Here is an 18,886-nt window from a genome sequence, read left to right on the forward strand (position 1 = left end):
GCACTTTTTGACACACTGGTTTCACCTAAAGGCAGGTCAGGAAAACATCAACTTGTTTTGCATTCAAGCCACTTCATGTTCAGGCCTGCCAGGGAGGAGGGAGCTTGCAGCTGAGCGTGTGCATGTAGGTAGCAGAGTGAATGTGCGCAACGATGACTGTGCAACGAGGTTCCCCAGCCAGCTCTTAAGCAGCCATTCCCTAACCGGGAATCGAACCCGGGCCGCAGCGGTGAAAGCGCCAAATCCTAGCCACTAGACCATAGGGACATGCACATGGCCAGCAGCAGCCCTGGCCCAGAGAAAAAAGAAAACAGGATTTGTTCTGCAGCTGCACTCAAGTCAATCACACCAGGGAGAAAGTCTGCAAGACTTGTAATGTCATGTGCTGTTTTATGCTTCTCTAAGGAAATGGCCAGCACACTTCCTTGCCAATGCAGCAAAAGCCTGTAATGTTCAAATGCAGAGTAAGTCCCAGGTTACTTGAGCTTTTCCACTCCAATCTTGTCTCTGCCTCTGCCAGTTGGTCACTGTTGTCAGGGAAGTAAATTTGAAGCCTTCACAACTAGGCCCCTCTCCAGCACATCATCCCAGCAAGAGCACATTCCCTGACCGGGAATCGAACCCGGGCCGCGGCGGTGAGAGCGCCGAATCCTAGCCACTAGACCATCAGGGAGCCTTTGGAAGAACCTCTCGACCACTTGGCAGCCAAGCCCCTTTGCCTGTCTTGGGCACAGGCAACGCTTCTAGAAGGCACGCCTGCTCAAGATCTTCTGTCAAATCTGGCAAGATTTGGCCTATTGTTTTGTCCTTGGGGACATACTATTGCTGTGAATGGACTACGCTATATCCATGTCTAGGAAAGCACACTTTAACTCAGGCCACACATTGCACTTTCTGACACACTGGTTTCACCTAAAGCCAGGTCAGGAAAACATCAACTTGTTTTGCTCTCAAGCCACTTCATGTTCAGGCCTGCCAGGGAGAAGGGAGCTTGCAGCTGAGCATGTGCATGTAGGTAGCAGAGTGAATGTGCGCAACGAGGACTGTGCAACGAGGTTCCCCAGCCAGCTCTTAAGCAGCCATTCCCTAACCGGGAATCGAACCCGGGCCGCGGCGGTGAAAGCGCCGAATCCTAGCCACTAGACCATTAGGGACATGCACATGGCCAGCAGCAGCCCTGGCCCAGAGAAAAAAGAAAACAGGATTGGTTCTGCAGCTGCACTCAAGTCAATCACACCAGGGAGAAAGTCTGCAAGACTTGTAATGTCATGTGCCGTTTTATGCTTCTCTAAGGAAATGGCCAGCACACTTCCTTGCCAATGCAGCCAAAGCCTGTAATGTTCAAATGCAGAGTAAGTCCCAGGTTACTTGAGCTTTTCCGCTCCAGTCTTGTCTCTGCCTCTGCCAGTTGGTCACTGTTGTCAGGGAAGTATATTTGAAGCCTTCACAACTAGGCCCCTCTCCAGCACATCATCCCAGCAAGAGCACATTCCCTGACCGGGAATCGAACCCGGGCCGCGGCGGTGAGAGCGCCGAATCCTAGCCACTAGACCATCAGGGAGCCTTTGGAAGAACCTCTCGACCACTTGGCAGCCAAGCCCCTTTGCAAGACTTGGGCACAGGCAACGCTTCTAGAAGGCACGCCTGCTCAAGATCTTCTGTCAAATCTGGCAAGATTTGGCCTATTGTTTTGTCCTTGGGGACATACTATTGCTGTGAATGGACTACGCTATATCCATGTCTAGGAAAGCACACTTAAACTCAGGCCACACATTGCACTTTTTGACACACTGGTTTCACTTAAAGGCAGGTCAGGAAAACATCAACTTGTTTTGCATTCAAGCCACTTCATGTTCAGGCCTGCCAGGGAGGAGGGAGCTTGCAGCTGAGCGTGTGCATGTAGGTAGCAGAGTGAATGTGCGCAACGATGACTGTGCAACGAGGTTCCCCAGCCAGCTCTTAAGCAGCCATTCCCTAACCGGGAATCGAACCCGGGCCGCAGCGGTGAAAGCGCCAAATCCTAGCCACTAGACCATAGGGACATGCACATGGCCAGCAGCAGCCCTGGCCCAGAGAAAAAAGAAAACAGGATTTGTTCTGCAGCTGCACTCAAGTCAATCACACCAGGGAGAAAGTCTGCAAGACTTGTAATGTCATGTGCCGTTTTATGCTTCTCTAAGGAAATGGCCAGCACACTTCCTTGCCAATGCAGCAAAAGCCTGTAATGTTCAAATGCAGAGTAAGTCCCAGGTTACTTGAGCTTTTCCGCTCCAATCTTGTCTCTGCCTCTGCCAGTTGGTCACTGTTGTCAGGGAAGTAAATTTGAAGCCTTCACAACTAGGCCCCTCTCCAGCACATCATCCCAGCAAGAGCACATTCCCTGACCGGGAATCGAACCCGGGCCGCGGCGGTGAGAGCGCCGAATCCTAGCCACTAGACCATCAGGGAGCCTTTGGAAGAACCTCTCGACCACTTGGCAGCCAAGCCCCTTTGCCTGTCTTGGGCACAGGCAACGCTTCTAGAAGGCACGCCTGCTCAAGATCTTCTGTCAAATCCTGCAAGATTTGGCCTATTGTTTTGTCCTTGGGGACATACTATTGCTGTGAATGGACTACGCTATATCCATGTCTAGGAAAGCACACTTTAACTCAGGCCACACATTGCACTTTCTGACACACTGGTTTCACCTAAAGCCAGGTCAGGAAAACATCAACTTGTTTTGCTCTCAAGCCACTTCATGTTCAGGCCTGCCAGGGAGAAGGGAGCTTGCAGCTGAGCATGTGCATGTAGGTAGCAGAGTGAATGTGCGCAACGAGGACTGTGCAACGAGGTTCCCCAGCCAGCTCTTAAGCAGCCATTCCCTAACCGGGAATCGAACCCGGGCCGCGGCGGTGAAAGCGCCGAATCCTAGCCACTAGACCATTAGGGACATGCACATGGCCAGCAGCAGCCCTGGCCCAGAGAAAAAAGAAAGAAGTTCTGCAGCAGCACTCAAGGCAATCACAGCAGGGAGACAGTCTGCAAGACTTGTAATGTCATGTGCCGTTTTATGCGTCTCTAAGGAAATGGCCAGCACACTTCCTTGACAATGCAGCCAAAGCCTGTGAGGTTCAAATGCAGAGTAAGTCCCAGGTTACTTGAGCTTTTCCGCTCCAATCATGTCTCTGCCTCTGCCAGGATGTCACTGTTGTCAGGGACGTAAATTTGAAGCCTTTACAACTAGGCCCCTCTCCAGCACATCATCCCAGCAAGAGCACATTCCCTGACCGGGAATCGAACCCGGGCCGCGGCGGTGAGAGCGCCGAATCCTAGCCACTAGACCATCAGGGAGCCTTTGGAAGAACCTCTCGCCCACTTGGCAGCCAAGCCCCTTTGCCTGTCTTGGGCACAGGCAACGCTTCTAGAAGGCACGCCTGCTCAAGATCTTCTGTCAAATCCTGCAAGATTTGGCCTATTGTTTTGTCCTTGGGGACATACTATTGCTGTGAATGGACTACGCTATATCCATGTCTAGGAAAGCACACTTAAACTCAGGCCACACATTGCACTTTTTGACACACTGGTTCTACTTAAAGGCAGGTCAGGTAAACATCAACTTGTTTTGCTCTCAAGCTTCATGTTCAGGCCTTCCAGGGAGGAGGGAGCTTGCAGCTGAGCGTGTGCATGTGGGTAGCAGAATGAATGTGCGCACCGAGGACTGTGCAACGAGGTTCCCCAGCCAGCTCTTAAGCAGCCATTCCCTAACCGGGAATCGAACCCGGGCCGCAGCGGTGAAAGCGCCGAAACCTAGCCACTAGACCATTAGGGACATGCACATGGCCAGCAGAAGCCCTGGCCCAGAGAAAAAAGAAAAAAGGATCTGTTCTGCAGCTGCACTCAAGTCAATCACACCAGGGAGAAAGTCTGCAAGACTTGTAATGTCATGTGCCGTTTTATGCTTCTCTAAGGAAATGGCCAGCACACTTCCTTGCCAATGCAGCCAAAGCCTGTGAGGTTCAAATGCAGAGTAAGTCCCAGGTTTCTTGAGCTTTTCTGCTCCAATCATGTCTTTGCCTGTGCCAGGATGTCACTGTTGTCAGGGACGTAAATTTGAAGCCTTTACAACTAGGCCCCTCTCCAGCACAACATCCCAGCAAGAGCACATTCCCTGACCGGGAATCGAACCCGGGCCGCGGCGGTGAGAGCGCCGAATCCTAGCCACTAGACCATCAGGGAGCCTTTGGAAGAACCTCTCACCCACTTGGCAGCCAAGCCCCTTTGCCTGTCTTGGGCACAGGCAACGCTTCTAGAAGGCGCGCCTGCTCAAGATCTTCTGTCAAATCTGGCAAGATTTGGCCTGTTGTTTTGTCCTTGGGGACATACTATTGCTGTGAATGGACTACGCTATATCCATGTCTAGGAAAGCACACTTAAACTCAGGCCACACATTGCACCTTTTGACACACCTGTTTCACTTAAAGGCAGGTCAGGTAAACATCAACTTGTTTTGCTCTCAAGCTTCATGTTCAGGCCTGCCAGGGAGGAGGGAACTTGCAGCTGAGCGTGTGCATGTGGGTAGCAGAATGAATGTGCGCACCGAGGACTGTGCAACGAGGTTCCCCAGCCAGCTCTTAAGCAGCCATTCCCTAACCGGGAATCGAACCCGGGCCGCAGCGGTGAAAGCGCCGAATCCTAGCCACTAGACCATTAGGGACATGGACATGGCCAGCAGCAGCCCTGGCCCAGAGAAAAAAGAAAACAGGATTTGTTCTGCAGCTGCACTCAAGTCAATCACACCAGGGAGAAAGTCTGCAAGACTTGTAATGTCATGTGCCGTTTTATGCTTCTCTAAGGAAATGGCCAGCACACTTCCTTGCCAATGCAGCCAAAGCCTGTAATGTTCAAATGCAGAGTAAGTCCCAGGTTACTTGAGCTTTTCCGCTCCAATCATGTCTCTGCCTGTGCCAGGATGTCAATGTTGTCAGGGAGGTAAATTTGAAGCCTTTACAACTAGGCCCCTCTCCAGCACAACATTTCAGCAAGAGCACATTCCCTGACCGGGAATCGAACCCGGGCCACGGCGGTGAGAGCGCCGAATCCTAGCCACTAGACCATCAGGGAGCCTTTGGAAGAACCTCTCGCCCACTTGGCAGCCAAGCCCCTTTGCCTGTCTTGGGCACAGGCAACGCTTCTAGAAGGCACGCCTGCTCAAGATCTTCTGTCAAATCTGGCAAGATTTGGCCTGTTGTTTTGTCCTTGGGGACATACTATTGCTGTGAATGGACTACGCTATATCCATGTCTAGGAAAGCACACTTAAACTCAGGCCACACATTGCAACTTTTGACACACTGGTTTCACTTAAAGGCAGGTCAGGTAAACATCAACTTGTTTTGCTCTCAAGCTTCATGTTCAGGCCTGTCAGGGAGGAGGGAGCTTGCAGCTGAGCGTGTGCATGTGGGTAGCAGAATGAATGTGCGCACCGAGGACTGTGCAACGAGGTTCCCCAGCCAGCTCTTAAGCAGCCATTCCCTAACCGGGAATCGAACCCGGGCCGCAGCGGTGAAAGCGCTGAATCCTAGCCACTAGACCATTAGGGACATGCACATGGCCAGCAGCAGCCCTGGCCCAGAGAAAAAAGAAAAAAGGATCTGTTCTGCAGCTGCAGTCAAGTCAATCACACCAGGGAGAAAGTCTGCAAGACTTGTAATGTCATGTGCCGTTTTATGCTTCTCTAAGGAAATGGCCAGCACACTTCCTTGCCAATGCAGCCAAAGCCTGTGAGGTTCAAATGCAGAGTAAGTCCCAGGTTACTTGAGCTTTTCCGCTCCAATCATGTCTCTGCCTGTGCCAGGATGTCACTGTTGTCAGGGACGTAAATTTGAAGCCTTTACAACTAGGCCCCTCTCCAGCACATCATCCCAGCAAGAGCACATTCCCTGACCGGGAATCAAACCCGGGCCGCGGCGGTGAGAGCGCCGAATCCTAGCCACTAGACCATCAGGGAGCCTTTGGAAGAACCTCTCACCCACTTGGCAGCCAAGCCCCTTTGCCTGTCTTGGGCACAGGCAACGCTTCTAGAAGGCGCGCCTGCTCAAGATCTTCTGTCAAATCTGGCAAGATTTGGCCTGTTGTTTTGTCCTTGGGGACATACTATTGCTGTGAATGGACTACGCTATATCCATGTCTAGGAAAGCACACTTTAACTCAGGCCACACATTGCACTTTTTGACACACTGGTTTAACTTAAAGGCAGGTCAGGAAAACATCAACTTGTTTTGCTCTCAAGCTTCATGTTCAGGCCTGCCAGGGAGGAGGGAGCTTGCAGCTGAGCGTGTGCATGTGGGTAGCAGAATGAATGTGCGCAACGATGACTGTGCAACGAGGTTCCCCAGCCAGCTCTTAAGCAGCCATTCCCTAACCGGGAATCGAACCCGGGCCGCAGCGGTGAAAGCGCTGAAACCTAGCCACTAGACCATTAGGGACATGCACATGGCCAGCAGCAGCCCTGGCCCAGAGAAAAAAGAAAACAGGATTTGTTCTGCAGCTGCACTCAAGTCAAACACACCAGGGAGAAAGTCTGCAAGACTTGTAATGTCATGTGCCGTTTTATGCTTCTCTAAGGAAATGGCCAGCACACTTCCTTGCCAATGCAGCCAAAGCCTGTGAGGTTCAAATGCAGAGTAAGTCCCAGGTTACTTGAGCTTTTCCGCTCCAATCATGTCTCTGCCTCTGCCAGGATGTCACTGTTGTCAGGGACGTAAATTTGAAGCCTTTACAACTAGGCCCCTCTCCAGCACATCATCCCAGCAAGAGCACATTCCCTGACCGGGAATCAAACCCGGGCCGCGGCGGTGAGAGCGCCGAATCCTAGCCACTAGACCATCAGGGAGCCTTTGGAAGAACCTCTCACCCACTTGGCAGCCAAGCCCCTTTGCCTGTCTTGGGCACAGGCAACGCTTCTAGAAGGCGCGCCTGCTCAAGATCTTCTGTCAAATCTGGCAAGATTTGGCCTGTTGTTTTGTCCTTGGGGACATACTATTGCTGTGAATGGACTACGCTATATCCATGTCTAGGAAAGCACACTTTAACTCAGGCCACACATTGCACTTTTTGACACACTGGTTTAACTTAAAGGCAGGTCAGGAAAACATCAACTTGTTTTGCTCTCAAGCTTCATGTTCAGGCCTGCCAGGGAGGAGGGAGCTTGCAGCTGAGCGTGTGCATGTGGGTAGCAGAATGAATGTGCGCAACGATGACTGTGCAACGAGGTTCCCCAGCCAGCTCTTAAGCAGCCATTCCCTAACCGGGAATCGAACCCGGGCCGCAGCGGTGAAAGCGCTGAAACCTAGCCACTAGACCATTAGGGACATGCACATGGCCAGCAGCAGCCCTGGCCCAGAGAAAAAAGAAAACAGGATTTGTTCTGCAGCTGCACTCAAGTCAAACACACCAGGGAGAAAGTCTGCAAGACTTGTAATGTCATGTGCCGTTTTATGCGTCTCTAAGGAAATGGCCAGCACACTTCCTTGCCAATGCAGCCAAAGCCTGTAATGTTCAAATGCAGAGTAAGTCCCAGGTTACTTGAGCTTTTCCGCTCCAATCATGTCTCTGCCTCTGCCAGTTGGTCACTGTTGTCAGGGAAGTAAATTTGAAGCCTTCACAACTAGGCCCCTCTCCAGCACAACATCCCAGCAAGAGCACATTCCCTGACCGGGAATCGAACCCGGGCCGCGGCGGTGAGAGCGCCGAATCCTAGCCACTAGACCATCAGGGAGCCTTTGGAAGAACCTCTCGACCACTTGGCAGCCAAGCCCCTTTGCAAGACTTGGGCACAGGCAACGCTTCTAGAAGGCACGCCTGCTCAAGATCTTCTGTCAAATCTGGCAAGATTTGGCCTATTGTTTTGTCCTTGGGGACATACTATTGCTGTGAATGGACTACGCTATATCCATGTCTAGGAAAGCACACTTAAACTCAGGCCACACATTGAACTTTCTGACACACTGGTTTCACCTAAAGGCAGGTCAGGAAAACATCAACTTGTTTTGCATTCAAGCCACTTCATGTTCAGGCCTGCCAGGGAGGAGGGAGCTTGCAGCTGAGCGTGTGCATGTAGGTAGAAGAGTGAATGTGCGCAACGAGGACTGTGCAACGAGGTTCCTCAGGCAAGCTCTTAAGCAGCCATTACCTAACCGGTAATCGAACCCAGGCCGCAGCGGTGAAAGCACCGAATCCTAGCCACTAGACCATTAGGGACATGCACATGGCCATTAGCAGCCCTGGCCCAGAGAAAAAAGAAAACAGGATTTGTTCTGCAGCTGCACTCAAGTCAATCACACCAGGGAGAAAGTCTGCAAGACTTGTAATGTCATGTGCCGTTTAATGCTTCTCTAAGGAAATGGCCAGCACACTTCCTTGCCAATGCAGCCTAAGCCTGTGAGGTTCAAACGCAGAGTAAGTCCCAGGTTACTTGAGCTTTTCTGCTCCAATCTTGTCTCTGCCTCTGCCAGTTGGTCACTGTTGTCAGGGAAGTAAATTTGAAGCCTTTACAACTAGGCCCCTCTCCAGCACATCATCACAGCAAGAGCACATTCCCTGACCGGGAATCGAACCCGGGCCGCGGCGGTGAGAGCGCCGAATCCTAGCCACTAGACCATCAGGGAGCCTTTGGATGAACCTCTCGACCACTTGGCAGCCAAGCCCCTTTGCCAGACTTGGGCACAGGCAACGCTTCTAGAAGGCACGCCTGCTCAAGATCTTCTGTCAAATCTGGCAAGATTTGGCCTATTGTTTGGCCTTAGGGACATACTATTGCTGTGAATGGACTACGCTATATCCATGTCTAGGAAAGCACACTTAAACTCAGGCCACACATTGAACTTTCTGACACACTGGTTTCACCTAAAGGCAGGTCAGGAAAACATCAACTTGTTTTACTCTCAAGCTTAATGTTCAGGCCTGCCAGGGAGGAGGGAGCTTGCAGCTGAGCGTGTGCATGTAGGTAGCAGAGTGAATGTGCGCAACGAGGACTGTGCAACGAGGTGCCCCAGCCAGCTCTTAAGCAGCCATTCCCTAACCGGGAATCGAACCCGGGCCGCAGCGGTGAAAGCGCCAAATTCTAGCCACTAGACCATTAGGGACATGCACATGGCCAGCAGCAGCCCTGGCCCAGAGAAAAAAGAAAACAGGATTTGTTCTGCAGCTGCACTCAAGTGAATCACACCAGGGAAGAGTCTGCAAGACTTGTAATGTCATGTGCCGTTTTGTGCTTCTCTAAGGAAATGGCCAGCACACTTCCTTGCCAATGCAGCCTAAGCCTGTGAGGTTCAAATGCAGAGTAAGTCCCAGGTTACTTGAGCTTTTCCGCTCCAATCTTGTCTCTGCCTCTGCCAGTTGGTCACTGTTGTCAGGGAAGTAAATTTGAAGCCTTCACAACTAGGCCCCTCTCCAGCACATCATCCCAGCAAGAGCACATTCCCTGACCGGGAATCGAACCCGGGCCGCGGCGGTGAGAGCGCCGAATCCTAGCCACTAGACCATCAGGGAGCCTTTGGAAGAACCTCTCGACCACTTGGCAGCCAAACTCCTTTGCCTGTCTTGGGCACAGGCAACGCTTCTAGAAGGCACGCCTGCTCAAGATCTTCTGTCAAATCTGGAAAGATTTGGCCTATTGTTTTGTCCTTGGGGACATACTATTGCTTTGAATGGACTACGCTATATCCATGTCTAGGAAAGCACACTTAAACTCAGGCCACACATTGCACTTTTTGACACACTGGTTTCACCTAAAGGCAGGTCAGGAAAACATCAACTTGTTTTGCATTCAAGCCACTTCAAGTTCAGGCCTGCCAGGGAGGAGGGAGCTTGCAGCTGAGCGTGTGCATGTAGGTAGCAGAGTGAATGTGCGCAACGATGACTGTGCAACGAGGTTCCCCAGCCAGCTCTTAAGCAGCCATTCCCTAACCGGGAATCAAACCGGGCCGCGGCGGTGAAAGCGCCGAATCCTAGCCACTAGACCATTAGGGACATGCACATGGCCAGCAGCAGCCCTGGCCCAGAGAAAAAAGAAAACAGGATTTGTTCTGCAGCTGCACTCAAGTCAATCACACCAGGGAGAAAGTCTGCAAGACTAGTAATGTCATGTGCCGTTTTATGCTTCTCTAAGGAAATGGCCAGCACACTTCCTTGCCAATGCAGCCAAAGCCTGTAATGTTCAAATGCAGAGTAAGTCCCAGGTTACTTGAGCTTTTCCGCTCCAGTCTTGTCTCTTCCTCTGCCAGTTGGTCACTGTTGTCAGGGAAGTATATTTGAAGCCTTCACAACTAGGCCCCTCTCCAGCACATCATCCCAGCAAGAGCACATTCCCTGACCGGGAATCGAACCCGGGCCGCGGCGGTGAAAGCGCCGAATCCTAGCCACTAGACCATTAGGGACATGCACATGGCCAGCAGCAGCCCTGGCCCAGAGAAAAAAGAAAGAAGTTCTGCAGCAGCACTCAAGGCAATCACAGCAGGGAGACAGTCTGCAAGACTTGTAATGTCATGTGCCGTTTTATGCGTCTCTAAGGAAATGGCCAGCACACTTCCTTGACAATGCAGCCAAAGCCTGTGAGGTTCAAATGCAGAGTAAGTCCCAGGTTACTTGAGCTTTTCCGCTCCAATCTTGTCTCTGCCTCTGCCAGTTGGTCACTGTTGTCAGGGAAGTAAATTTGAAGCCTTTACAACTAGGCCCCTCTCCAGCACAACATCCCAGCAAGAGCACATTCCCTGACCGGGAATCGAACCCGGGCCGCGGCGGTGAAAGCGCCGAATCCTAGCCACTAGACCATTAGGGACATGCACATGGCCAGCAGCCCTGGGCCCTGTTCTACGAAGCAGGATTACTGCCTAGCGAGGTAGCTTTGAGGATAGGTTCCGGATTCCCTGTTCTACGACACGGGATCACTTCTCAGCGAGGCGAGTCTCCATGGCAACATACGCTGAACGGCTAACCTGCTCCGGGGCAGTTTAGGATCCAGATTGAACTCGCGGACTATTAAAACCCCGCCCACTGACCAATGAGCCCTCACGAAAAAATGGCTTGTCCGTTCTTAGAGGATCCCGTGGACATCAGAGCCAGACCCACTCTCTTTTTCAGATGACCACCTTTATGAAAGTTACCAGTTTTCCAGGGAGGGGCTGGTAGTACATGACACTTTCTACAGGTAGTTAAAGGGAATGAAGAACTCTCATTGCTGTAATAAGATCTTCAATGCCAACACTTCTGTTCCATGACAATATTTTATTGCCCGTATTAAAATTGTGACAGGAATTCATGTAGGGCTCATGTGGGCTACATATCACACAAAAAAATGTAAACACGATAGGAATGAACAAATGAATAAATTAATGTAAGAACTAAATTAGATATGTTGCATGTTACAGTAAAAGTGCATGGTGAACAGTGCTATTTCAGGATGATAATGGCACAAAATATTTTATTTGCACTACACCACTACACTTACGCATTTAGACTTTTAGACATTTAGACAATTTTCTGCCAGCACTCCTTCCGTGCTTTAGCAGCAGCGACGGTGCTGCTTTTAACGTTAATTACATGTTTCCGCTCGTCATACTTCCTCATGATCACCTCCTGCTCCTCCTGTGTGAAGTATGCGGTCCTTCTCTCTCCGGCCTGCTCTGACGCTCCAGACTGCTCCATGTTCGTGATTGGTCAGATGCAGCGGGCTCCGCCTTATATGTGTGCACGCGCTCATTGCCTAGCTGGATCCACTTATGAGGTTGATAACCAGCGTCGTAAAACCGTGTAGCGAGATTGCCGGCTACCGCGCTCAGTCCAGCGTGGTAGCTCCAAGGCTATCTCGCTAGACTGAACTTGCTTCGTAGAACAGGGCCCTGGCCCAGAGAAAAAAGAAAACAGGATTTGTTCTGCAGCTGCACTCAAGTCAATCACACCAGGGAGAAAGTCTGCAAGACTTGTAATGTCATGTGCCGTTTTATGCTTCTCTAAGGAAATGGCCAGCACAATTCCTTGCCAATGCAGCCAAAGCCTGTGAGGTTCAAATGCAGAGTAAGTCCCAGGTTACTTGAGCTTTTCCGCTCCAATCATGTCTCTGCCTCTGCCAGGATGTCACTGTTGTCAGGGACGTAAATTTGAAGCCTTTACAACTAGGCCCCTCTCCAGCACAACATCCCAGCAAGAGCACATTCCCTGACCGGGAATCGAACCCGGGCCGTGGCGGTGAGAGCGCCGAATCCTAGCCACTAGACCATCAGGGAGCCTTTGGAAGAACCTCTCGACCACTTGGCAGCCAAGCCCCTTTGCCTGTCTTGGGCACAGGCAACGCTTCTAGAAGGCACGCCTCCTCAAGATCTTCTATCAAATCTGGCAAGATTTGGCCTGTTGTTTTGTCCTTGGGGACATACTATTGCTGTGAATGGACTACGCTATATCCATGTCTAGGAAAGCACACTTAAACTCAGGCCACACATTGCACTTTTTGACACACTGGTTTTACTTAAAGGCAGGTCAGGTAAACATCAACTTGTTTTGCTCTCAAGCTTCATGTTCAGGCCTGCCAGGGAGGAGGGAGCTTGCAGCTGAGCGTGTGCATGTGGGTAGCAGAATGAATGTGCGCACCGATGACTGTGCAACGAGGTTCCCCAGCCAGCTCTTAAGCAGCCATTCCCTAACCGGGAATCGAACCCGGGCCGCAGCGGTGAAAGCGCTGAAACCTAGCCACTAGACCATTAGGGACATGCACATGGCCAGCAGCAGCCCTGGCCCAGAGAAAAAAGAAAAAAGGATCTGTTCTGCAGCTGCACTCAAGTCAATCACACCAGGGAGAAAGTCTGCAAGACTTGTAATGTCATGTGCCGTTTTATGCTTCTCTAAGGAAATGGCCAGCACACTTCCTTGCCAATGCAGCCAAAGCCTGTGAGGTTCAAATGCAGAGTAAGTCCCAGGTTTCTTGAGCTTTTCTGCTCCAATCATGTCTCTGCCTGTGCCAGGATGTCACTGTTGTCAGGGACGTAAATTTGAAGCCTTTACAACTAGGCCCCTCTCCAGCACATCATCCCAGCAAGAGCACATTCCCTGACCGGGAATCGAACCCGGGCCGCGGCGGTGAGAGCGCCGAATCCTAGCCACTAGACCATCAGGGAGCCTTTGGAAGAACCTCTCACCCACTTGGCAGCCAAGCCCCTATGCCTGTCTTGGGCACAGGCAACGCTTCTAGAAGGCGCGCCTCCTCAAGATCTTCTATCAAATCTGGCAAGATTTGGCCTGTTGTTTTGTCCTTGGGGACATACTATTGCTGTGAATGGACTACGCTATATCCATGTCTAGGAAAGCACACTTAAACTCAGGCCACACATTGCACTTTTTGACACACTGGTTTTACTTAAAGGCAGGTCAGGTAAACATCAACTTGTTTTGCTCTCAAGCTTCATGTTCAGGCCTGCCAGGGAGGAGGGAGCTTGCAGCTGAGCGTGTGCATGTGGGTAGCAGAATGAATGTGCGCACCGAGGACTGTGCAACGAGGTTCCCCAGCCAGCTCTTAAGCAGCCATTCCCTAACCGGGAATCGAACCCGGGCCGCAGCGGTGAAAGCGCCGAAACCTAGCCACTAGACCATTAGGGACATGCACATGGCCAGCAGCAGCCCTGGCCCAGAGAAAAAAGAAAAAAGGATCTGTTCTGCAGCTGCACTCAAGTCAATCACACCAGGGAGAAAGTCTGCAAGACTTGTAATGTCATGTGCCGTTTTATGCTTCTCTAAGGAAATGGCCAGCACACTTCCTTGCCAATGCAGCCAAAGCCTGTGAGGTTCAAATGCAGAGTAAGTCCCAGGTTTCTTGAGCTTTTCTGCTCCAATCATGTCTCTGCCTGTGCCAGGATGTCACTGTTGTCAGGGACGTAAATTTGAAGCCTTTACAACTAGGCCCCTCTCCAGAACATCATCCCAGCAAGAGCACATTCCCTGACCGGGAATCGAACCCGGGCCGCGGCGGTGAGAGCGCCGAATCCTAGCCACTAGACCATCAGGGAGCCTTTGGAAGAACCTCTCACCCACTTGGCAGCCAAGCCCCTTTGCCTGTCTTGGGCACAGGCAACGCTTCTAGAAGGCGCGCCTGCTCAAGATCTTCTGTCAAATCTGGCAAGATTTGGCCTGTTGTTTTGTCCTTGGGGACATACTATTGCTGTGAATGGACTACGCTATATCCATGTCTAGGAAAGCACACTTAAACTCAGGCCACACATTGCACCTTTTGACACACCTGTTTCACTTAAAGGCAGGTCAGGTAAACATCAACTTGTTTTGCTCTCAAGCTTCATGTTCAGGCCTGCCAGGGAGGAGGGAACTTGCAGCTGAGCGTGTGCATGTGGGTAGCAGAATGAATGTGCGCACCGAGGACTGTGCAACGAGGTTCCCCAGCCAGCTCTTAAGCAGCCATTCCCTAACCGGGAATCGAACCCGGGCCGCAGCGGTGAAAGCGCCGAATCCTAGCCACTAGACCATTAGGGACATGGACATGGCCAGCAGCAGCCCTGGCCCAGAGAAAAAAGAAAAAAGGATCTGTTCTGCAGCTGCACTCAAGTCAATCACACCAGGGAGAAAGTCTGCAAGACTTGTAATGTCATGTGCCGTTTTATGCTTCTCTAAGGAAATGGCCAGCACACTTCCTTGCCAATGCAGCCAAAGCCTGTGAGGTTCAAATGCAGAGTAAGTCCCAGGTTACTTGAGCTTTTCCGCTCCAATCATGTCTCTGCCTGTGCCAGGATGTCACTGTTGTCAGGGAGGTAAATTTGAAGCCTTTACAACTAGGCCCCTCTCCAGCACAACATTTCAGCAAGAGCACATTCCCTGACCGGGAATCGAACCCGGGCCACGGCGGTGAGAGCGCCGAATCCTAGCCACTAGACCATCAGGGAGCCTTTGGAAGAACCTCTCGCCCACTTGGCAGCCAAGCCCCTTTGCCTGTCTTGGGCACAGGCAACGCTTCTAGAAGGCACGCCTGCTCAAGATCTTCTGTCAAATCTGGCAAGATTTGGCCTGTTGTTTTGTCCTTGGGGACATACTATTGCTGTGAATGGACTACGCTATATCCATGTCTAGGAAAGCACACTTAAACTCAGGCCACACATTGCACCTTTTGACACACTGGTTTCACTTAAAGGCAGGTCAGGTAAACATCAACTTGTTTAGCTCTCAAGCTTCATGTTCAGGCCTGTCAGGGAGGAGGGAGCTTGCAGCTGAGCGTGTGCATGTGGGTAGCAGAATGAATGTGCGCACCGAGGACTGTGCAACGAGGTTCCCCAGCCAGCTCTTAAGCAGCCATTCCCTAACCGGGAATCGAACCCGGGCCGCAGCGGTGAAAGCGCTGAATCCTAGCCACTAGACCATTAGGGACATGCACATGGCCAGCAGCAGCCCTGGCCCAGAGAAAAAAGAAAAAAGGATTTGTTCTGCAGCTGCAGTCAAGTCAATCACACCAGGGAGAAAGTCTGCAAGACTTGTAATGTCATGTGCCGTTTTATGCTTCTCTAAGGAAATGGCCAGCACACTTCCTTGCCAATGCAGCCAAAGCCTGTGAGGTTCAAATGCAGAGTAAGTCCCAGGTTACTTGAGCTTTTCCACTCCAATCATGTCTCTGCCTCTGCCAGGATGTCACTGTTGTCAGGGACGTAAATTTGAAGCCTTTACAACTAGGCCCCTCTCCAGCACATCATCCCAGCAAGAGCACATTCCCTGACCGGGAATCGAACCCGGGCCGCGGCGGTGAGAGCGCCGAATCCTAGCCACTAGACCATCAGGGAGCCTTTGGAAGAACCTCTCACCCACTTGGCAGCCAAGCCCCTTTGCCTGTCTTGGGCACAGGCAACGCTTCTAGAAGGCACGCCTGCTCAAGATCTTCTGTCAAATCTGGCAAGATTTGGCCTGTTGTTTTGTCCTTGGGGACATACTATTGCTGTGAATGGACTACGCTATATCCATGTCTAGGAAAGCACACTTAAACTCAGGCCACACATTGAACCTTTTGACACACTGGTTTCACTTAAAGGCAGGTCAGGTAAACATCAACTTGTTTTGCTCTCAAGCTTCATGTTCAGGCCTGCCAGGGAGGAGGGAGCTTGCAGCTGAGCGTGTGCATGTGGGTAGCAGAATGAATGTGCGCACCGAGGACTGTGCAACGAGGTTCCCCAGCCAGCTCTTAAGCAGCCATTCCCTAACCGGGAATCGAACCCGGGCCGCAGCGGTGAAAGCGCCGAATCCTAGCCACTAGACCATCAGGGAGCCTTTGGAAGAACCTCTTGCCCACTTGGCAGCCAAGCCCCTTTGCCTGTCTTGGGCACAGGCAACGCTTCTAGAAGGCACGCCTGCTCAAGATCTTCTGTCAAATCTGGCAAGATTTGGCCTGTTGTTTTGTCCTTGGGGACATACTATTGCTGTGAATGGACTACGCTATATCCATGTCTAGGAAAGCACACTTAAACTCAGGCCACACATTGCACCTTTTGACACACTGGTTTCACTTAAAGGCAGGTCAGGTAAACGTCAACTTGTTTAGCTCTCAAGCTTCATGTTCAGGCCTGCCAGGGAGGAGGGAGCTTGCAGCTGAGCGTGTGCATGTGGGTAGCAGAATGAATGTGCGCACCGAGGACTGTGCAACGAGGTTCCCCAGCCAGCTCTTTAGCAGCCATTCCCTAACCGGGAATCGAACCCGGGCCGCAGCGGTGAAAGCGCCGAATCCTAGCCACTAGACCAGGGATGTCCAACTCGTGCCATGGAGGGCCAAGAGGCTGCAGGTTTTCTTTCCAACCAAGAACTCCACCAGCTGATTCCACTGATTAGCCCCTGCTCTCTGCTTAAAGGTGAGGTAATCAGTGGAATCAGCTGGTGGAGTTCTTGGTTGGAAAGAAAACCTGCAGCCTCTTGGCCCTCCATGGCACGAGTTGGACATCCCTGCACTAGACCATTAGGGACATGCACATGGCCAGCAGCAGCCCTGGCCCAGAGAAAAAAGAAAACAGAATTTGTTCTGCAGCTGCACTCAAGTCAAACACACCAGGGAGAAAGTCTGCAAGACTTGTAATGTCATGTGCCGTTTTATGCTTCTCTAAGGAAATGGCCAGCACACTTCCTTGCCAATGCAGCCAAAGCCTGTGAGGTTCAAATGCAGAGTAAGTCCCAGTTTACTTGAGCTTTTCCGCTCCAATCATGTCTCTGCCTGTGCCAGGATGTCACTGTTGTCAGGGACGTAAATTTGAAGCCTTTACAACTAGGCCCCTCTCCAGCACATCATCCCAGCAAGAGCACATTCCCTGACCGGGAATCGAACCCGGGCCGCGGCGGTGAGAGCGCCGAATCCTAGCCACTAGACCATCAGGGAGCCTTTGGAAGAACCTCTTGCCCACTTGGCAGCCAAGCCCCTTTGCCTGTCTTGGGCACAGGCAACGCTTCTAGAAGGCACGCCTGCTCAAGATCTTCTGTCAAATCTGGCAAGATTTGGCCTGTTGTTTTGTCCTTGGGGACATACTATTGCTGTGAATGGACTACGCTATATCCATGTCTAGGAAAGCACACTTAAACTCAGGCCACACATTGCACCTTTTGACACACTGGTTTCACTTAAAGGCAGGTCAGGTAAACGTCAACTTGTTTAGCTCTCAAGCTTCATGTTCAGGCCTGCCAGGGAGGAGGGAGCTTGCAGCTGAGCGTGTGCATGTGGGTAGCAGAATGAATGTGCGCACCGAGGACTGTGCAACGAGGTTCCCCAGCCAGCTCTTAAGCAGCCATTCCCTAACCGGGAATCGAACCCGGGCCGCAGCGGTGAAAGCGCTGAATCCTAGCCACTAGACCATTAGGGACATGCACATGGCCAGCAGCAGCCCTGGCCCAGAGAAAAAAGAAAAAAGGATCTGTTCTGCAGCTGCAGTCAAGTCAATCACACCAGGGAGAAAGTCTGCAAGACTTGTAATGTCATGTGCCGTTTTATGCTTCTCTAAGGAAATGGCCAGCACACTTCCTTGCCAATGCAGCCAAAGCCTGTGAGGTTCAAATGCAGAGTAAGTCCCAGGTTACTTGAGCTTTTCCGCTCCAATCTTGTCTCTGCCTGTGCCAGGATGTCACTGTTGTCAGGGACGTAAATTTGAAGCCTTTACAACTAGGCCCCTCTCCAGCACATCATCCCAGCAAGAGCACATTCCCTGACCGGGAATCGAACCCGGGCCGCGGCGGTGAGAGCGCCGAATCCTAGCCACTAGACCATCAGGGAGCCTTTGGAAGAACCTCTCGCCCACTTGTCAGCCAAGCCCCTTTGCCTGTCTTGGGCACAGGCAACGCTTCTAGAAGGCACGCCTGCTCAAGATCTTCTGTCAAATCTGGCAAGATTTGGCCTGTTGTTTTGTCCTTGGGGACATACTATTGCTGTGAATGGACTACGCTATATCCATGTCTAGGAAAGCACACTTAAACTCAGGCCACACATTGCACCTTTTGACACACTGGTTTCACTTAAAGGCAGGTCAGGTAAACGTCAACTTGTTTAGCTCTCAAGCTTCATGTTCAGGCCTGCCAGGGAGGAGGGAGCTTGCAGCTGAGCGTGTGCATGTGGGTAGCAGAATGAATGTGCGCACCGAGGACTGTGCAACGAGGTTCCCCAGCCAGCTCTTAAGCAGCCATTCCCTAACCGGGAATCGAACCCGGGCCGCAGCGGTGAAAGCGCTGAATCCTAGCCACTAGACCATTAGGGACATGCACATGGCCAGCAGCAGCCCTGGCCCAGAGAAAAAAGAAAAAAGGATTTGTTCTGCAGCTGCAGTCAAGTCAATCACACCAGGGAGAAAGTCTGCAAGACTTGTAATGTCATGTGCCGTTTTATGCTTCTCTAAGGAAATGGCCAG

General features: G+C 51.5%; 35 non-coding genes across 35 annotated transcripts; all 35 read right to left on the reverse strand.

Annotated features, from left to right (window-relative positions):
* Positions 1-601: 601 nt before the first annotated feature.
* Positions 602-673, reverse strand: trnae-cuc (transfer RNA glutamic acid (anticodon CUC)). The gene has a single exon. It is a non-coding gene; the product is annotated as a tRNA-Glu (tRNA).
* Positions 674-1,082: 409 nt separating this feature from the next.
* Positions 1,083-1,154, reverse strand: trnae-uuc (transfer RNA glutamic acid (anticodon UUC)). Its single transcript has one exon. It is a non-coding gene; the product is annotated as a tRNA-Glu (tRNA).
* Positions 1,155-1,489: 335 nt separating this feature from the next.
* trnae-cuc (transfer RNA glutamic acid (anticodon CUC)) lies at positions 1,490-1,561 on the reverse strand. The gene has a single exon. It is a non-coding gene; the product is annotated as a tRNA-Glu (tRNA).
* Positions 1,562-2,376: 815 nt separating this feature from the next.
* On the reverse strand, positions 2,377-2,448 carry trnae-cuc (transfer RNA glutamic acid (anticodon CUC)). The gene has a single exon. It is a non-coding gene; the product is annotated as a tRNA-Glu (tRNA).
* Positions 2,449-2,857: 409 nt separating this feature from the next.
* trnae-uuc (transfer RNA glutamic acid (anticodon UUC)) lies at positions 2,858-2,929 on the reverse strand. The gene has a single exon. It is a non-coding gene; the product is annotated as a tRNA-Glu (tRNA).
* A 329-nt stretch (positions 2,930-3,258) lies between these two features.
* On the reverse strand, positions 3,259-3,330 carry trnae-cuc (transfer RNA glutamic acid (anticodon CUC)). Its single transcript has one exon. It is a non-coding gene; the product is annotated as a tRNA-Glu (tRNA).
* A 406-nt stretch (positions 3,331-3,736) lies between these two features.
* On the reverse strand, positions 3,737-3,808 carry trnae-uuc (transfer RNA glutamic acid (anticodon UUC)). The gene has a single exon. It is a non-coding gene; the product is annotated as a tRNA-Glu (tRNA).
* Positions 3,809-4,143: 335 nt separating this feature from the next.
* On the reverse strand, positions 4,144-4,215 carry trnae-cuc (transfer RNA glutamic acid (anticodon CUC)). Its single transcript has one exon. It is a non-coding gene; the product is annotated as a tRNA-Glu (tRNA).
* Positions 4,216-4,621: 406 nt separating this feature from the next.
* trnae-uuc (transfer RNA glutamic acid (anticodon UUC)) lies at positions 4,622-4,693 on the reverse strand. Its single transcript has one exon. It is a non-coding gene; the product is annotated as a tRNA-Glu (tRNA).
* Positions 4,694-5,028: 335 nt separating this feature from the next.
* Positions 5,029-5,100, reverse strand: trnae-cuc (transfer RNA glutamic acid (anticodon CUC)). The gene has a single exon. It is a non-coding gene; the product is annotated as a tRNA-Glu (tRNA).
* A 406-nt stretch (positions 5,101-5,506) lies between these two features.
* On the reverse strand, positions 5,507-5,578 carry trnae-uuc (transfer RNA glutamic acid (anticodon UUC)). Its single transcript has one exon. It is a non-coding gene; the product is annotated as a tRNA-Glu (tRNA).
* Positions 5,579-5,913: 335 nt separating this feature from the next.
* Positions 5,914-5,985, reverse strand: trnae-cuc (transfer RNA glutamic acid (anticodon CUC)). The gene has a single exon. It is a non-coding gene; the product is annotated as a tRNA-Glu (tRNA).
* Positions 5,986-6,391: 406 nt separating this feature from the next.
* On the reverse strand, positions 6,392-6,463 carry trnae-uuc (transfer RNA glutamic acid (anticodon UUC)). Its single transcript has one exon. It is a non-coding gene; the product is annotated as a tRNA-Glu (tRNA).
* A 335-nt stretch (positions 6,464-6,798) lies between these two features.
* On the reverse strand, positions 6,799-6,870 carry trnae-cuc (transfer RNA glutamic acid (anticodon CUC)). Its single transcript has one exon. It is a non-coding gene; the product is annotated as a tRNA-Glu (tRNA).
* A 406-nt stretch (positions 6,871-7,276) lies between these two features.
* trnae-uuc (transfer RNA glutamic acid (anticodon UUC)) lies at positions 7,277-7,348 on the reverse strand. Its single transcript has one exon. It is a non-coding gene; the product is annotated as a tRNA-Glu (tRNA).
* Positions 7,349-7,683: 335 nt separating this feature from the next.
* Positions 7,684-7,755, reverse strand: trnae-cuc (transfer RNA glutamic acid (anticodon CUC)). The gene has a single exon. It is a non-coding gene; the product is annotated as a tRNA-Glu (tRNA).
* Positions 7,756-8,572: 817 nt separating this feature from the next.
* Positions 8,573-8,644, reverse strand: trnae-cuc (transfer RNA glutamic acid (anticodon CUC)). Its single transcript has one exon. It is a non-coding gene; the product is annotated as a tRNA-Glu (tRNA).
* A 405-nt stretch (positions 8,645-9,049) lies between these two features.
* Positions 9,050-9,121, reverse strand: trnae-uuc (transfer RNA glutamic acid (anticodon UUC)). Its single transcript has one exon. It is a non-coding gene; the product is annotated as a tRNA-Glu (tRNA).
* Positions 9,122-9,455: 334 nt separating this feature from the next.
* trnae-cuc (transfer RNA glutamic acid (anticodon CUC)) lies at positions 9,456-9,527 on the reverse strand. The gene has a single exon. It is a non-coding gene; the product is annotated as a tRNA-Glu (tRNA).
* Positions 9,528-10,342: 815 nt separating this feature from the next.
* On the reverse strand, positions 10,343-10,414 carry trnae-uuc (transfer RNA glutamic acid (anticodon UUC)). The gene has a single exon. It is a non-coding gene; the product is annotated as a tRNA-Glu (tRNA).
* A 329-nt stretch (positions 10,415-10,743) lies between these two features.
* On the reverse strand, positions 10,744-10,815 carry trnae-uuc (transfer RNA glutamic acid (anticodon UUC)). The gene has a single exon. It is a non-coding gene; the product is annotated as a tRNA-Glu (tRNA).
* A 1,372-nt stretch (positions 10,816-12,187) lies between these two features.
* On the reverse strand, positions 12,188-12,259 carry trnae-cuc (transfer RNA glutamic acid (anticodon CUC)). Its single transcript has one exon. It is a non-coding gene; the product is annotated as a tRNA-Glu (tRNA).
* Positions 12,260-12,665: 406 nt separating this feature from the next.
* trnae-uuc (transfer RNA glutamic acid (anticodon UUC)) lies at positions 12,666-12,737 on the reverse strand. The gene has a single exon. It is a non-coding gene; the product is annotated as a tRNA-Glu (tRNA).
* A 335-nt stretch (positions 12,738-13,072) lies between these two features.
* Positions 13,073-13,144, reverse strand: trnae-cuc (transfer RNA glutamic acid (anticodon CUC)). The gene has a single exon. It is a non-coding gene; the product is annotated as a tRNA-Glu (tRNA).
* Positions 13,145-13,550: 406 nt separating this feature from the next.
* Positions 13,551-13,622, reverse strand: trnae-uuc (transfer RNA glutamic acid (anticodon UUC)). Its single transcript has one exon. It is a non-coding gene; the product is annotated as a tRNA-Glu (tRNA).
* Positions 13,623-13,957: 335 nt separating this feature from the next.
* Positions 13,958-14,029, reverse strand: trnae-cuc (transfer RNA glutamic acid (anticodon CUC)). Its single transcript has one exon. It is a non-coding gene; the product is annotated as a tRNA-Glu (tRNA).
* A 406-nt stretch (positions 14,030-14,435) lies between these two features.
* Positions 14,436-14,507, reverse strand: trnae-uuc (transfer RNA glutamic acid (anticodon UUC)). Its single transcript has one exon. It is a non-coding gene; the product is annotated as a tRNA-Glu (tRNA).
* Positions 14,508-14,842: 335 nt separating this feature from the next.
* On the reverse strand, positions 14,843-14,914 carry trnae-cuc (transfer RNA glutamic acid (anticodon CUC)). The gene has a single exon. It is a non-coding gene; the product is annotated as a tRNA-Glu (tRNA).
* Positions 14,915-15,320: 406 nt separating this feature from the next.
* Positions 15,321-15,392, reverse strand: trnae-uuc (transfer RNA glutamic acid (anticodon UUC)). The gene has a single exon. It is a non-coding gene; the product is annotated as a tRNA-Glu (tRNA).
* Positions 15,393-15,727: 335 nt separating this feature from the next.
* On the reverse strand, positions 15,728-15,799 carry trnae-cuc (transfer RNA glutamic acid (anticodon CUC)). The gene has a single exon. It is a non-coding gene; the product is annotated as a tRNA-Glu (tRNA).
* Positions 15,800-16,205: 406 nt separating this feature from the next.
* On the reverse strand, positions 16,206-16,277 carry trnae-uuc (transfer RNA glutamic acid (anticodon UUC)). The gene has a single exon. It is a non-coding gene; the product is annotated as a tRNA-Glu (tRNA).
* Positions 16,278-17,301: 1,024 nt separating this feature from the next.
* Positions 17,302-17,373, reverse strand: trnae-cuc (transfer RNA glutamic acid (anticodon CUC)). The gene has a single exon. It is a non-coding gene; the product is annotated as a tRNA-Glu (tRNA).
* A 406-nt stretch (positions 17,374-17,779) lies between these two features.
* On the reverse strand, positions 17,780-17,851 carry trnae-uuc (transfer RNA glutamic acid (anticodon UUC)). Its single transcript has one exon. It is a non-coding gene; the product is annotated as a tRNA-Glu (tRNA).
* Positions 17,852-18,186: 335 nt separating this feature from the next.
* On the reverse strand, positions 18,187-18,258 carry trnae-cuc (transfer RNA glutamic acid (anticodon CUC)). The gene has a single exon. It is a non-coding gene; the product is annotated as a tRNA-Glu (tRNA).
* A 406-nt stretch (positions 18,259-18,664) lies between these two features.
* trnae-uuc (transfer RNA glutamic acid (anticodon UUC)) lies at positions 18,665-18,736 on the reverse strand. The gene has a single exon. It is a non-coding gene; the product is annotated as a tRNA-Glu (tRNA).
* Between the last annotated feature and the right edge of the window lie 150 nt (positions 18,737-18,886).

Source organism: Halichoeres trimaculatus, unplaced genomic scaffold (genome assembly GCF_033239565.1).
Source record: "Halichoeres trimaculatus isolate MK-OKI-2021-1 unplaced genomic scaffold, fHalTri1.1 fHalTri1_scaffold_4, whole genome shotgun sequence".
In the NCBI taxonomy this organism is placed as follows: domain Eukaryota; kingdom Metazoa; phylum Chordata; class Actinopteri; order Labriformes; family Labridae; genus Halichoeres; species Halichoeres trimaculatus.